Consider the following 12,023-nt stretch of genomic DNA (forward strand, 5'->3'; position numbering starts at 1 on the left):
GGGATTGGTTACCATACTGTGGACCTAACACAACTTTGGTGGTGCTCAAAGCTGAGCCAAGCGGAAAGGAAAACCCCAAAGAAGATCAGGATGGAGGAGATACCGGAGCATCCAAGATGGAGGGCACCGGAGTTCAAGGGTGACCGCTCTTTTGAGAGTACTTATCATTACTATTAGTGGATGAGGTATTAGTAAGAATGTAGTACGGATTCAATCACGTACACTAGGATTATGGTAAAGAACATCATACGGTTATTTGTTTGACAGTTTTGGTTTGGACAAGTTCTTAATAAAGTGAACTAATGGTTTTGGCTATTCTATTGTGTTGTGATGGCATTTTTGTGGTTTATACACATATGGTTTTATTAAGTTGTATTGGAATGTGTATGTTGGGCTAATAGATGTCTATCACAGTTGAGTGATTGGTTTTGAACAGGCAAACAGATATTTTGTTTGTGGTACATTATGTTAAGATAGAAAGATTACTAAGGAGTTTATAAACAAACTTGGGTAAGTTGATATGGTAGGTTTGTTTGGAAGGAGGAATTCCCAAGATAGAGCAATAATCTAAAATGGGACGATTGCAAAGTGTTTCGTTTTACCTTATTGTGTTATGCTCTACGGAGTATTTAGAAACATGGGATTTTCATGGATTGGTTAGTGACACACATATACAGTAAACCTCAGGATATTTCTACATTGTTAGGCAATATTGCCATTTTTCATGAGGGTGATGTGCCCGTGACACTAGATATTGATAGACTCAGATTTCTAGCCAATCTTATGTCCTGGACATGCACACTTATGACGGGATACTTGGGATGGATTGGTTATCACTACCATGCTCAAGTTAATTGTTTTGATAGGTCTATTGTGTTTACTATACCTGGTCAGGACATGTATGTCGTCGTTATGCCACGTTCTAGCGGGGTCATCAGCACATATTTGTTCCATGTGGAGGAGGACACGGGGAGGGGACTACTGTATCATTCGATAGCATACCGATTGTACAAGATTTCCCGGATGTATTTCAGGAGATTCCAGGGTTGCCACCTAGTCGCGAGATTGATTTTGTGATAGACTTAGCTCCAGGCACTGCACCTATTGCTAGGGCACCCTATAGGATGGCACCAGTGGAGATGAGAGAGCTGAGGGATCAGATTCAGCAGCTACTTAGCCAGGGTTTCATTCGCAGGAGTATTTTACCCTGGGGAGCACCGGTGTTATTTGTGAAGAAGAAGAATGGTTCACTCCGCTTGTGTATAGATTACAGGGAGTTGAATAAGGTTACGATTCGTAACAAGTATCCTTTGCCCAGGATTGATGATTTGTTTGATCAGTTACGGGGAGCCACATACTTCTCCAAGATTGATTTACGTTCTGATTATCATTAACTGAGGGTTAGGGAGCAGGATGTTCCTAAGACAGCGTTTCTCACGAGATATGGTTCTTATGAGTTCCGTGTCATGCCGTTTGGGACGACTAATGCACTTGCAGTGTTCGTGGGTTTAATGAACAGAGTCTTTCGGGCTTATTTGGATCAGTTTGTCATTGTTTTTATTGATGATATCTTGATCTATTCTAAGTCTGAGGACGACCATGCTAGACATCTTCGCATAGTCTTGCAGACGCTTCGTGAGCACCAGTTATATGCCAAGGTCGAGAAGTGTGAATTTTGGCAGCGGGAAGTGAAGTTTCTGGGTCACGTGGTGTCAGAAAGGGGGATAGCGGTTGATCCAACCAAGGTTTCGGCAGTAGTTAAGTGGGGACAACCTACATCACCTACTGAGATTCGGAGTTTCCTCGGTCTGGCAGGATATTACAGGAGATTCATCCAGGGGTTCTCCAAGATAGCAGGACCACTCACTCATCTGACCAAGAAGGGTGTACAATTCGTATGGGATAAGCACTGTCAAAAAGCTTTTGATGAGCTGAAAATTAAGTTGACTTTTGCATCGATTTTATCTACTCCACAGAGCGGGATAGAGTATCTTATCTACACGGATGTTTCGTTGCAGGGTTTTAGATGTGTTTTGATGCAGGAGGAGTGACCGATTTCTTATGAATCTCGGAAGCTTAAGCCTCATGAGCTTAATTATCCAACACATGATTTGGAATTGGCAGCTGTGGTCTTTGCCTTACGTATTTGGAGGCATTATCTGTTGGGTGAGTTCTTCAGATTATTTAGTGATCCCAAGAGTCTGCAGTACTTGTTCACTCAGCGGGAGCTGAATATAAGACAGCGCAGATGGTTGGAGTTTGTGAAAGACTATCACTTTTCCATACAATATTATCCAGGGAAAGCGAATGTGGTGGCGGATGCACTCAGTCGCCGACCTGTTGGTAGTCTTTCTGCTCTATTTTCCACTGAGTGGAATGCTTTGAGGACAGTGGATGAGTTGTCCGACGCTTTTATGGCTTGTATGGTAGTTACACCTTCCATCATTCGCAATGTTTTGCAAGCCCAACTTACCGATCAGTAGTGTATCGACAAAGTTAAAGAGATAGGTTCTGGAGAGGTTCCATTCTACTATGTTGGGGCTGATGGAGGTTTGCGGTACAAAGGACAGTAGTGGTACCTTATGCTGATGATTTGAGGAAGGATGTGATGACAGAGACTCACCACTCTGAGTTTTCTGTTCATCCAGGAGGCAACAAAATGTATCAGGATATGAAGCGGCAGTTTTGGTGGGCAGGTATGAAGAGGGACATTACTCTTTTTGTCTCGCAATGTAGTACTTGTCAGATGGTCAAGATTGATCATCAGAGGCCGCCAGGAGCTCTATAGCCATTACCAATTCCGGAGTGGAAATGGGAGAGCATATCTATGAATTTTGTGGAAGGATTGCCAAATTCTTTCAAGAGGCATAATTCCATATGGGTAATTGTGGATAGGTTGACCAAGTCAGCTCATTTCTTGCCTATTTGCACTGATTTCACTTCGGAGCAGTTGGCAAGGCTTTACATCTCAGAGATTGTGAAGTTGCACAGCATTCCATTGTCTATTATATCGGACAGGGATTCGAGCTTTGTATCTGGATTTTGGAAGAGCTTTCAGCAGGCTTTAGGTACGGAGTTACATCTTAGTACTGCTTATCATCCTCAGACTGACGGACAGACTGAGAGTGTGAATCAGATTATGGAAGATATGTTTCGATCATGTGTTTTTTATTTCAAGGGCCATTGGGAGGATTACTTGCCACTTGTGGAGTTTGCGTATAACAATAGTTTTCAGAAGACTATTGGTATGGCACCATTTGAGGCATTGTACGGTCGACCGTGTCGATCACCTGTTTGTTAGATGGAGGTTGGAGAGAATTGATTCTTGGGTCCTGAGTTCATTAAGGATACCTCTGAAAAGATTGCTCTTATTAGAGATCGCATGGGTACTGCCCAAAGTAGGCAAAAGAGTTATGCTGATCGTCGTACTCGGGCATTGGAGTTTTTGGTTGGGGATCAGGTTCTTCTCAAAATGTCTCCTATGAAGGGTGTTATGCGCTTTGGGAAGAAAGGGAAATTGTCACCGCGGTTTGTCGGTCCATTCATGATTACGGATCGAATAGGAGCTGTCGCTTATAGGTTGGCATTTCCGGATAACTTGGATCGCGTTCACAATGTATTCCATGTTTCCATGTTGCGGAAATTTCTGCGAGATGAGGATCGGTATCAGCATATCGATGTTGGGGAGATTGAGTTGCAGTCGGATGCAACTTATTCGGAGCCACCATGTCGTATTGTCGACTGTCGGGATCAAATCCTTCGTAACAACGTTATCCCTTTAGTTCGTGTGCAGTGGAGTCATCACAATGAGGCTGTATCCACTTGGGAACGGGAGGATGTCATTCGCTCGCAGTTTCCTGAAATATTGGAAGAAGGTAAGAGTGAATTCCGATGACGGAATTCCTTTTGTTAGGGGGGAAGAATGTAATACCCCTAATTTTAAAAGGATAGTCCTGGCATTTATTTAATTGTTTAATCTTTTATTTAATTGTTTAATTGCGTATTATTCTATTAATTGGTTATTTTAATTATGTGTTTCTTCCATGGTTATTTAAATTTGATTTTTTTTAATTAATTAATTAAATTATTTTGTTTTCTTTTATTAAATTGTTTTATGATGTTTTATTTGACTTAATTGATAATTGGTTTTATTTAATTAAATTGGTTTAAATTAGGATTGTGTTTTCTGTATATTCACATATTAACCGACATAGGTTATAACTCAGGTTATTCTTGGGCCGATTAAGTGTTGCATTAGGGCTCAAATTATACAAGGATTAGGGTTGGATTACTACGCCTATATATATGACCTTATGTGGGTTTAGAGTTTGAAAAAAAATACATAAAACTCTATTCCCGTATACAGTGATACAGAAAGTTGTGAAAGTAGAGAAACAGAAAAGGAACTTGAGTATTATACAGAGAGGTTCAAGGAAGGTTAGACGGGGTGTTTTCTGGGTTGAACCAAGAGCGTCGAAGGAGTAGGACAGTAGTCGATGACGTTGACGGACAATTCAGAGACGGAGGTTTAGAGTTTCAAAGTCTGAAACTCAAGGCAAGTCTCTCTTCCACTCTATCTCTTTAATCTGTGTTATGTACATGCTTAGAAAGACTCCAGGGATTAAACCAACATTAAAATGGATTAAATAAATGTTTAAATTTATCTTGAATGCATGTTTAAACTGTAATAAATCTCGTGAACCAAACTGGTGCAAGTTCTTAAAGTTTCTGTGATTTGTTGCATGCCGTTCTTGAGTTTAAGCTTGGTTTAATTGGGATTATTGTTGCATGTTGGGGGCTTTCAAATAAATTTGGGACATTAAATAAACACCAGAATAGGAGTTTAAAATACTACAGAGGCTCTGGACTTCGCCGGAGGCGAAGAAGACGAACAGGTTAGGGGATGCGGCTCTCAAAAGAGGAGAGCCGGCTCACTAAAAGGGTAGAACCGGCTCTAGGACTTATAGAGCCAGCTCTACATGGGGTAGAGCCGGCTCCACATGAAGTGGAGGCGGCTCCACTAAGGGGGGAGCCGGCTCCAACTTTCTCGAGGCAGCTCCAACCTCTTTTCTTGAGGTTTTGCGTGGTTCTGGGTCCGGTTTGGCCTGTAGGAAGGTTTCTAGGTTGGTTCAAGGAATGTAGATGATCTGTATAATTATTCTAGAGATGTATAAACTATTGGGAAGCATGTTAATGATATTATGTTGAAGTATGCACAAAAATAAGGTTCAACATTAAACCTGTTTGGGAAACAGTGGATGAAAGGATTGAAACTAGTATATTGTTCTTACTATTTTCTGAAACAATTGGGGTTCTTTGTCTAAATTAAAGACATTAAACATGTCTTAACTGTTTACAAGTATATAGTTATTTATCCGGAAACATAAATCTATTTAGCTGGAATTAATTGATGATTACCTTTTCCGTTGATTGCATTAATTATGGTTCTATTTGGAGAAATTAAATGTGCAGTTTTATTTCATGTATTTAAATGACTGGAACTGAGATTCTAAAATTGTTATTGGATGCATAATTTAGTTATACACATGTTAAACTATAATTATGCAAATTTTGGAGTATGGTTGATTAGTATCTGATATTGTTTTCATCAACTGTGTTAACTGGAGGAGCTAAATGTACAGTCTTTTCATTTATATCAAGAACTGTAATGGGATATCTAAATGTTATATTGGATGCATAAATTGGTTGTATACATGCTAAACTATATTTATGTTTATTCTGGGATGTGGTTAATAAGTAATTATACTGTGTTATTAACTACGGAAACTGGAGGATGGTATGCGCCGGTATTGGACAGTGTCATACTAGGTACGGATTAGTTCAGACACTAAGCCCTACCTAAATTTGGATTAATGTATGGATTAATCATAAAGATTAAGTCCATCACCAACATGTGTCATATCAATTGTGAATTGAATGATCCATTATGGTTTCAGGATGGATTTGTTATACATATATCAGACCACTACACAGATGGATGGTATTATGTATTAGGAGGAGTACGGACTTTATATATATATTATATGGTGCCGTGGTATGAGCTTGAGTATTATGACCATGGTTAGGGCGCGTATATCGCCTAGGATGGATAACTGGATATAGGTGTTGTTCCCTGGTAGGTCTAGGTACTCATGCCCACCTTAGGGTGCGTTTTTGCATGTTGCCTTCTATTCAGGCTGAGACAAACTTACTGGACTAGCGAGCGTCCTATAGTGTGTACTATATACTTATATGGACTACTCTAGTTATTGTTGAGTCTTCCTAGGATGTATCCGCGTATCGGATTACTGTTTGGATTGTAGTAGGATCAGGAATTGCATGTGAACCTGACCCACTTCTTTATTTTTCAGGTGTTCGTTAGTTTCAGGGTTAGAGCTTGGACGTGCAGAGCAGATACAGTTATTCATTCCTCTGACTATGTAGGAATCTTCTTTATGTTAGCTTTAGTTTTTATTTCTGTTTTTCAGTTTCGGTTTGAGAACCTTTAATAAGGGGTCCAATGGATGGATTCCCAAGTTGTAAACCTATGGAGTTTGGATTTAACAGATTTCAATAATTATATTATTTTAAGGATTTTTAATTAGCATTCTTCCGTTATTATTTTATTTCTTATTTTCTTTTGTATTCTGTGTTCGGTTACATATTAATTGTTTGATATTTCCCTCGGGTTTGGGCCTGGGCCTGATCAACCCGTGTCTCGGATTCGAGGGGTATCACATTATCCATCAAGAATTAATAGATACAACCGCATAACATGGCTTAATGATTAAATATACATTTTCCTATGCCACGTTATTGCTTAGACAGTTCGTCCTTTAGTGTTTTAGTTAGCGACAAAAGAAACAGTTTTCTTCGCCCTCAACGTAAACCGCCTTATTCCCTTCAACCTTTTTGAATACCCATATTTTGTGCTAGCCTAGTCCTATTATCATCCTTCTTTTTTACTTTGCCCTTCCACTTGGGCCTAGAAGAAGATGGTATAAACTAGGATAGATTAATAGGAACGCCTATACTTTTGATTATCGCTTCATCTGTTACCAATTCTATAAGAATATCAGCGAGTGTGAACTCAAACTGATTCCTTATTTAGTTCACTCTAAAAAAATCGAACCATTTTGGTAACAAGGCAATAATCATGTCAATTTGAAACTTACCATTCTAGTCAGCCCTATTGACCTCCAGTTCAATTTTTAAATAATAAACAATCATTTTTCAAAATCCGATATCAAACTGGAGTTCCACATACTATCTCGATGATATTTAAATTTGACATAGTACTTAGGCATATGCTCTATCAAATCTCACCAAAACATCTCATTGACATTTAACATGATGCTTGAAGAAAATAAAATAATACAAATCTTAGCTTTGGAGCATATTCGAGATAAACTCTAGAATATTGCACCAAGTCATATCATTTGCCTTATTTCATTTATTAAAAGCATTAATGTCAAATTCGGTATCTTAAAGTAAAAGGATTAGGTATAGGAGTAATCCATACATTTGTACCCTTACGTTATGAATATAATATCTAAATTCCTTTTTCAGTCCGTATAACTGAGATCCAATTATATTGAATATGTCAGCAAGCAGGAAAAATAGATTAGACATAATAAATCTGAATATAAATGCATTCATACAATATGCAAGGTGAATTATTAATACTATCATGCATATTTAAAATTAAAATGAGTTTGTTAACCACATAATATAATAAATCTCAAATAGAATAAGAAAGCATTATCATTATTGGTAAACAATCCATTTTAATTAATGTGAGTCCCTCAACTTCGTAGCAAAATAAATCATACAATCAATACGTCAATAACTTATCCTAATGGAGGAGTTCATTATTACTGTTGTTGGGATTCATTCATAAAAAGTGTTTTATTCTGCATTACAAGGAAATAATCACTGTTTATGAATGAATGTGTATAAAAAATGATTTTGGAATTAAACTGACAATGAATACAAATGCCCACAGGACTGTATCATTATCAGTTTAATATCATTAAAGAATATTTTATTCCATTATAGTTATAATGACACATTGTTTTGATATGAAATTTTTTAATGTGGGTTAAGAATTTCAATAAAGTTTATTGTATAGTAAAGTAATGTTCAATATTGGTTAATCTTATATCCCATTTTTAACTGGTGATAATCATTTGGATTGGAAGGAGAAAATCCTTCTAACATTGGGATGCATGGACATTGATTTGGCACTTCGTGTGGATGAACCACCCATCCCCACGGAATTAGGTACGCCAAGTGAAAATGCTTCTTATGAGAGGTGGGAAAGATCAAATCGCTTAAGTATGTGTCTCATTAAAAGTCATGTTGGGAAAAACATAAGGAGTTCAATTCTTGAATGTACTAAGGCAAAAGAATACATGGCAGTAATTGAACAACAGTTTGTAAGTTCCGATAAAGCATTGGCTAGCACCTTAATGACTAGATTATCATCAATGAAGCATATGGGTAATAAAGGGGTCCGTAAACATATTATGGAAATGAGAGATATAACTGCCCAAATGAACTCATTGGAGTTCACTTTTTCAGAGACATTCCTTGTCCAATTTATACTCAACTCCCTACCTGCTGAATATGGGACATTCAAGATTTCTTATAACACACATAAGGAAAAATGGTCAGTTAATGAATTGCTTACCATTTGTGTTCAAGAGGAGGGGAGATTGAATCAGGAGAAGTTAGAAAGTGCTCACCTAGCGACTCATGGAAAAATGGACATATCAAAAAGGGTGTGCAATTTAAGAAGAAGGGGAATGCATCAACTAGAAAAGTTGACGATAAGGGTACCATCAAGTGCTTCTTCTGCAAAAAGAAAGGGTACATGAAAAATGAATGCCCTAAGTATGAGGCTTGGCTGCTTAAAAAGGGTAATCTCTTTTCCTTTGTGTGTTATGAATCAAATGTAGTTAATACATTTAATGATGCTTGGTGAATTGATTCAGGTTCTACAATTCACATTGCCAACACCATGTAGGGTTCAATCAACCTAAGGAGACCGACGAAAAGTGAACGTTTCATCTATTCGGGAAATAAGATGAGTTCACATGTGGAGGCGGTTGGAACCTACAGACTCATCTTACTATCTGGCTTTACATTAGAACTTGAAAGAACTTTTTATATTCCAACTTTTTCTAAAAATTTGATTTCTATTTCGAAACTTGTTGGATTTGGTTTTAGTTTTAATTTATTTAATACTTCTTTAAGTATTGTAAAAGATTGTGTTGTTATTGGTAATGGTATTTTGGTTGATGGTTTATATAAAATAAATTTAAACCTAATATTGATCATAACCACTTAATCTTGCATGGAAATATTGGCATCAAGCATAAGGCTAAAACAGAAAAATCTTCTTCATTATGGCACATGAGATTAGGCCATATCTCCTTAAAAAGAATTAAAAGATTAGTAAATGATGGAATACTTATATTCTTGATTTTTCTGATTTTGGTATTTGTGTGGACTGCATAAAGGGTAAGCAAACTAACAAAACCAATAAGGGTGCCAGAAGGAGTTCTCAAGTTTTAGAGATCATACACACTGATATATGTGGACCTTTTCAAATTTCATGTTTCAATGGTCAAAAATATTTTGTCACCTTTATTGACGATTGCACACGTTTTTATGTATCTTTACCTTCTAAATGATAAAAGTGAAGCACTTGATGCTTTTAAATCATATAAGGTGAAGGTAGAGAAACAAAGGGAAAAACAAATCAAGATAGTGCGATCGGATAGATGAGGAGAATATTATGGTAGATATACAGAACAAGGACAAAGACCAGGTCCATTTGCAAAATTCCTTATAGAGAATGGCATTATAGCGCAATATTCGATGCCAGGCACACCAAAACAAAATGGTGTGGCAGAAAGAAGGAATCGAACGCTAATGGACATGATAAGAAGTATGATTAGTAATTCTCCTCTCCATTTATCTCTATGGAGTGAGGCCTTAAAAACCGTTGTGTATATCTTAAACAGGGTTCCGACCAAATCGGTTCTAAAAACACCCTTTGAGTTATGGAATGGTTGGAAACCAAGTTTAAGACACTTACACATATGGGGTTGTCCAGTTGAGGTCAGGGTGTACAATCTTATAGAGAAAAAGTTGGACTTAAAGACAATAAGTGGGTTTTTTATTGGCTATGTAGAAAAGTCCAAGGGGTTCAAGTTTTATTATCCTTCGCATAAACCCATTATTGTTAAGGCGAGAAATGCTAGGTTTCTTAAGGATGTCAACATTAGTGGGAGTGAATAACCTCGAAATTTAATTTTTGAGGAAACACGGGATTTGGTTATTAGACCTGTGACTAAAGAACCTTTACCTGTACTTAAGACATTTCTCAAGATGTTATCATGGAAGAACAGGTAAATCAAGAAGTTCCGACCCACGAGAATCCTATTGTCAATGAACTTGTTCTAAATGAACAAACAGAGTTAAGAAGGTCCTCAAGAGTAAAAAAACCTGCAATCCCTTCTGATTATGTTGTATATCTACAAGAAATTGACCATGATATTGGAATTGATAAAGACCCAATTACGTTTTCACAAGCCACGAGTGGAGAAAATTCAAGGTTATGGTATGATGCCATGTTAGAGGAACTAGACTCTATGGCTAAAAATCAAGTCTGGGATTTGGTTCAATTGCCAGAAGGGGCTAATGCAGTTGGCTATAAATGGGTTTATAAGACTAAAAGAGACTCAAAAGGCAATATTGAACGATATAAGGCCAGACTTGTAGCTAAAAGGTATACCCAAATGGAAGGCATTGATTACCAAGATACATTTTCTTCCGTTTCTATAAAGGATTCCCTTCGTATTATCATGGCATTGGTAGCTCATTTTGATTTAGATTTACATCAAATAGATGTGAAAACGACATTTCTTAATGGGGACTTGAATGAGGAGGTATACATGAAACACCCTGAAGGTTTTCATTCAGATAAAGAAAACAAATTGGTTTGCAAACTCAAGAAATCTATATATGGGTTGAACTAAGCCTCACGTCAGTGGTATTACAAATTTCATGATGTTATCTCTTGTTTTGGGTTTAAAGAGAACATCGTTGATCAATGTATATACCTTAAGGTTAGTGGGAGTAAGTTCATTCTTTTGATCCTATATATGGATGATATTTTGTTTGCCAGTAGTGACTTAGGGTTGCTACATGAAGTTAAAGAGTTTCTCTTTAGAAATTCTGATATGAAAGATATGGGTGAAGCATCCTATGTCATTGACATAGAAATTTATTGGGATAGATCGCAAGGATTAATTGGATTATCCCAAAAGGCCTATATCAATAAAGTTTTAGAGAGATTTCGAATGTTGGGTTGTGCTTCAAGTGTTACTCTTGTTGTCAAGGGTGACAAATTCAGTCTAAATTAGTGCCCAAGAAATACTTTGAAAAGAGAAGAGATTGAAGTCATTCCTTATGCATCTGCAGTAGGATGTCTAATGTATATGCAAGTATGCACTAGACCAAACATTGCATTTGCAGTAGGAATGTTAGGCAGATACCAAAGTAATCCAGGAATGGATCATTGGCGAGCTGTAAAGAAAGTGATGCGATATCTACAAGGGACAAAGGATTACACGCTGACATACAAAAGATCAAATCTTTTGGAAATGGTTGGATATTCTGATTCTGATTTTGGAGGATGCATTGACTCTAGAAAGTCAACATCAGGATATGTATTCCTCTTTGTAGGAGGAGCTATCTCGTGGAAAAGCTTAAAACAGAAATCAATCACTTCCTCTACTATGGAGGCGGAGTACGTAGCATGTCATGAGGCTACAGGACATGCCTTATGGTTACAGAATTTTATCACAGATCTTAAAGTTGTGGATTCCATCTCTAGGCCATCGAGAATCTATTGTGATAATTCCGCTGCAGTTCGTTTCTGTAACAACAATGCAAGTGGAAGTTCAAATAGGTGGATTGACATAAAGTTCCTTATTGTTAAAGAAAAAGTT

Source organism: Cornus florida, unplaced genomic scaffold, assembly GCF_030987335.1.
Source record: "Cornus florida cultivar Cherokee Brave unplaced genomic scaffold, ASM3098733v1 CherokeeBrave_3.0.0_Hap2_Chr09, whole genome shotgun sequence".
Taxonomy (NCBI): Eukaryota; Viridiplantae; Streptophyta; class Magnoliopsida; order Cornales; family Cornaceae; genus Cornus; species Cornus florida.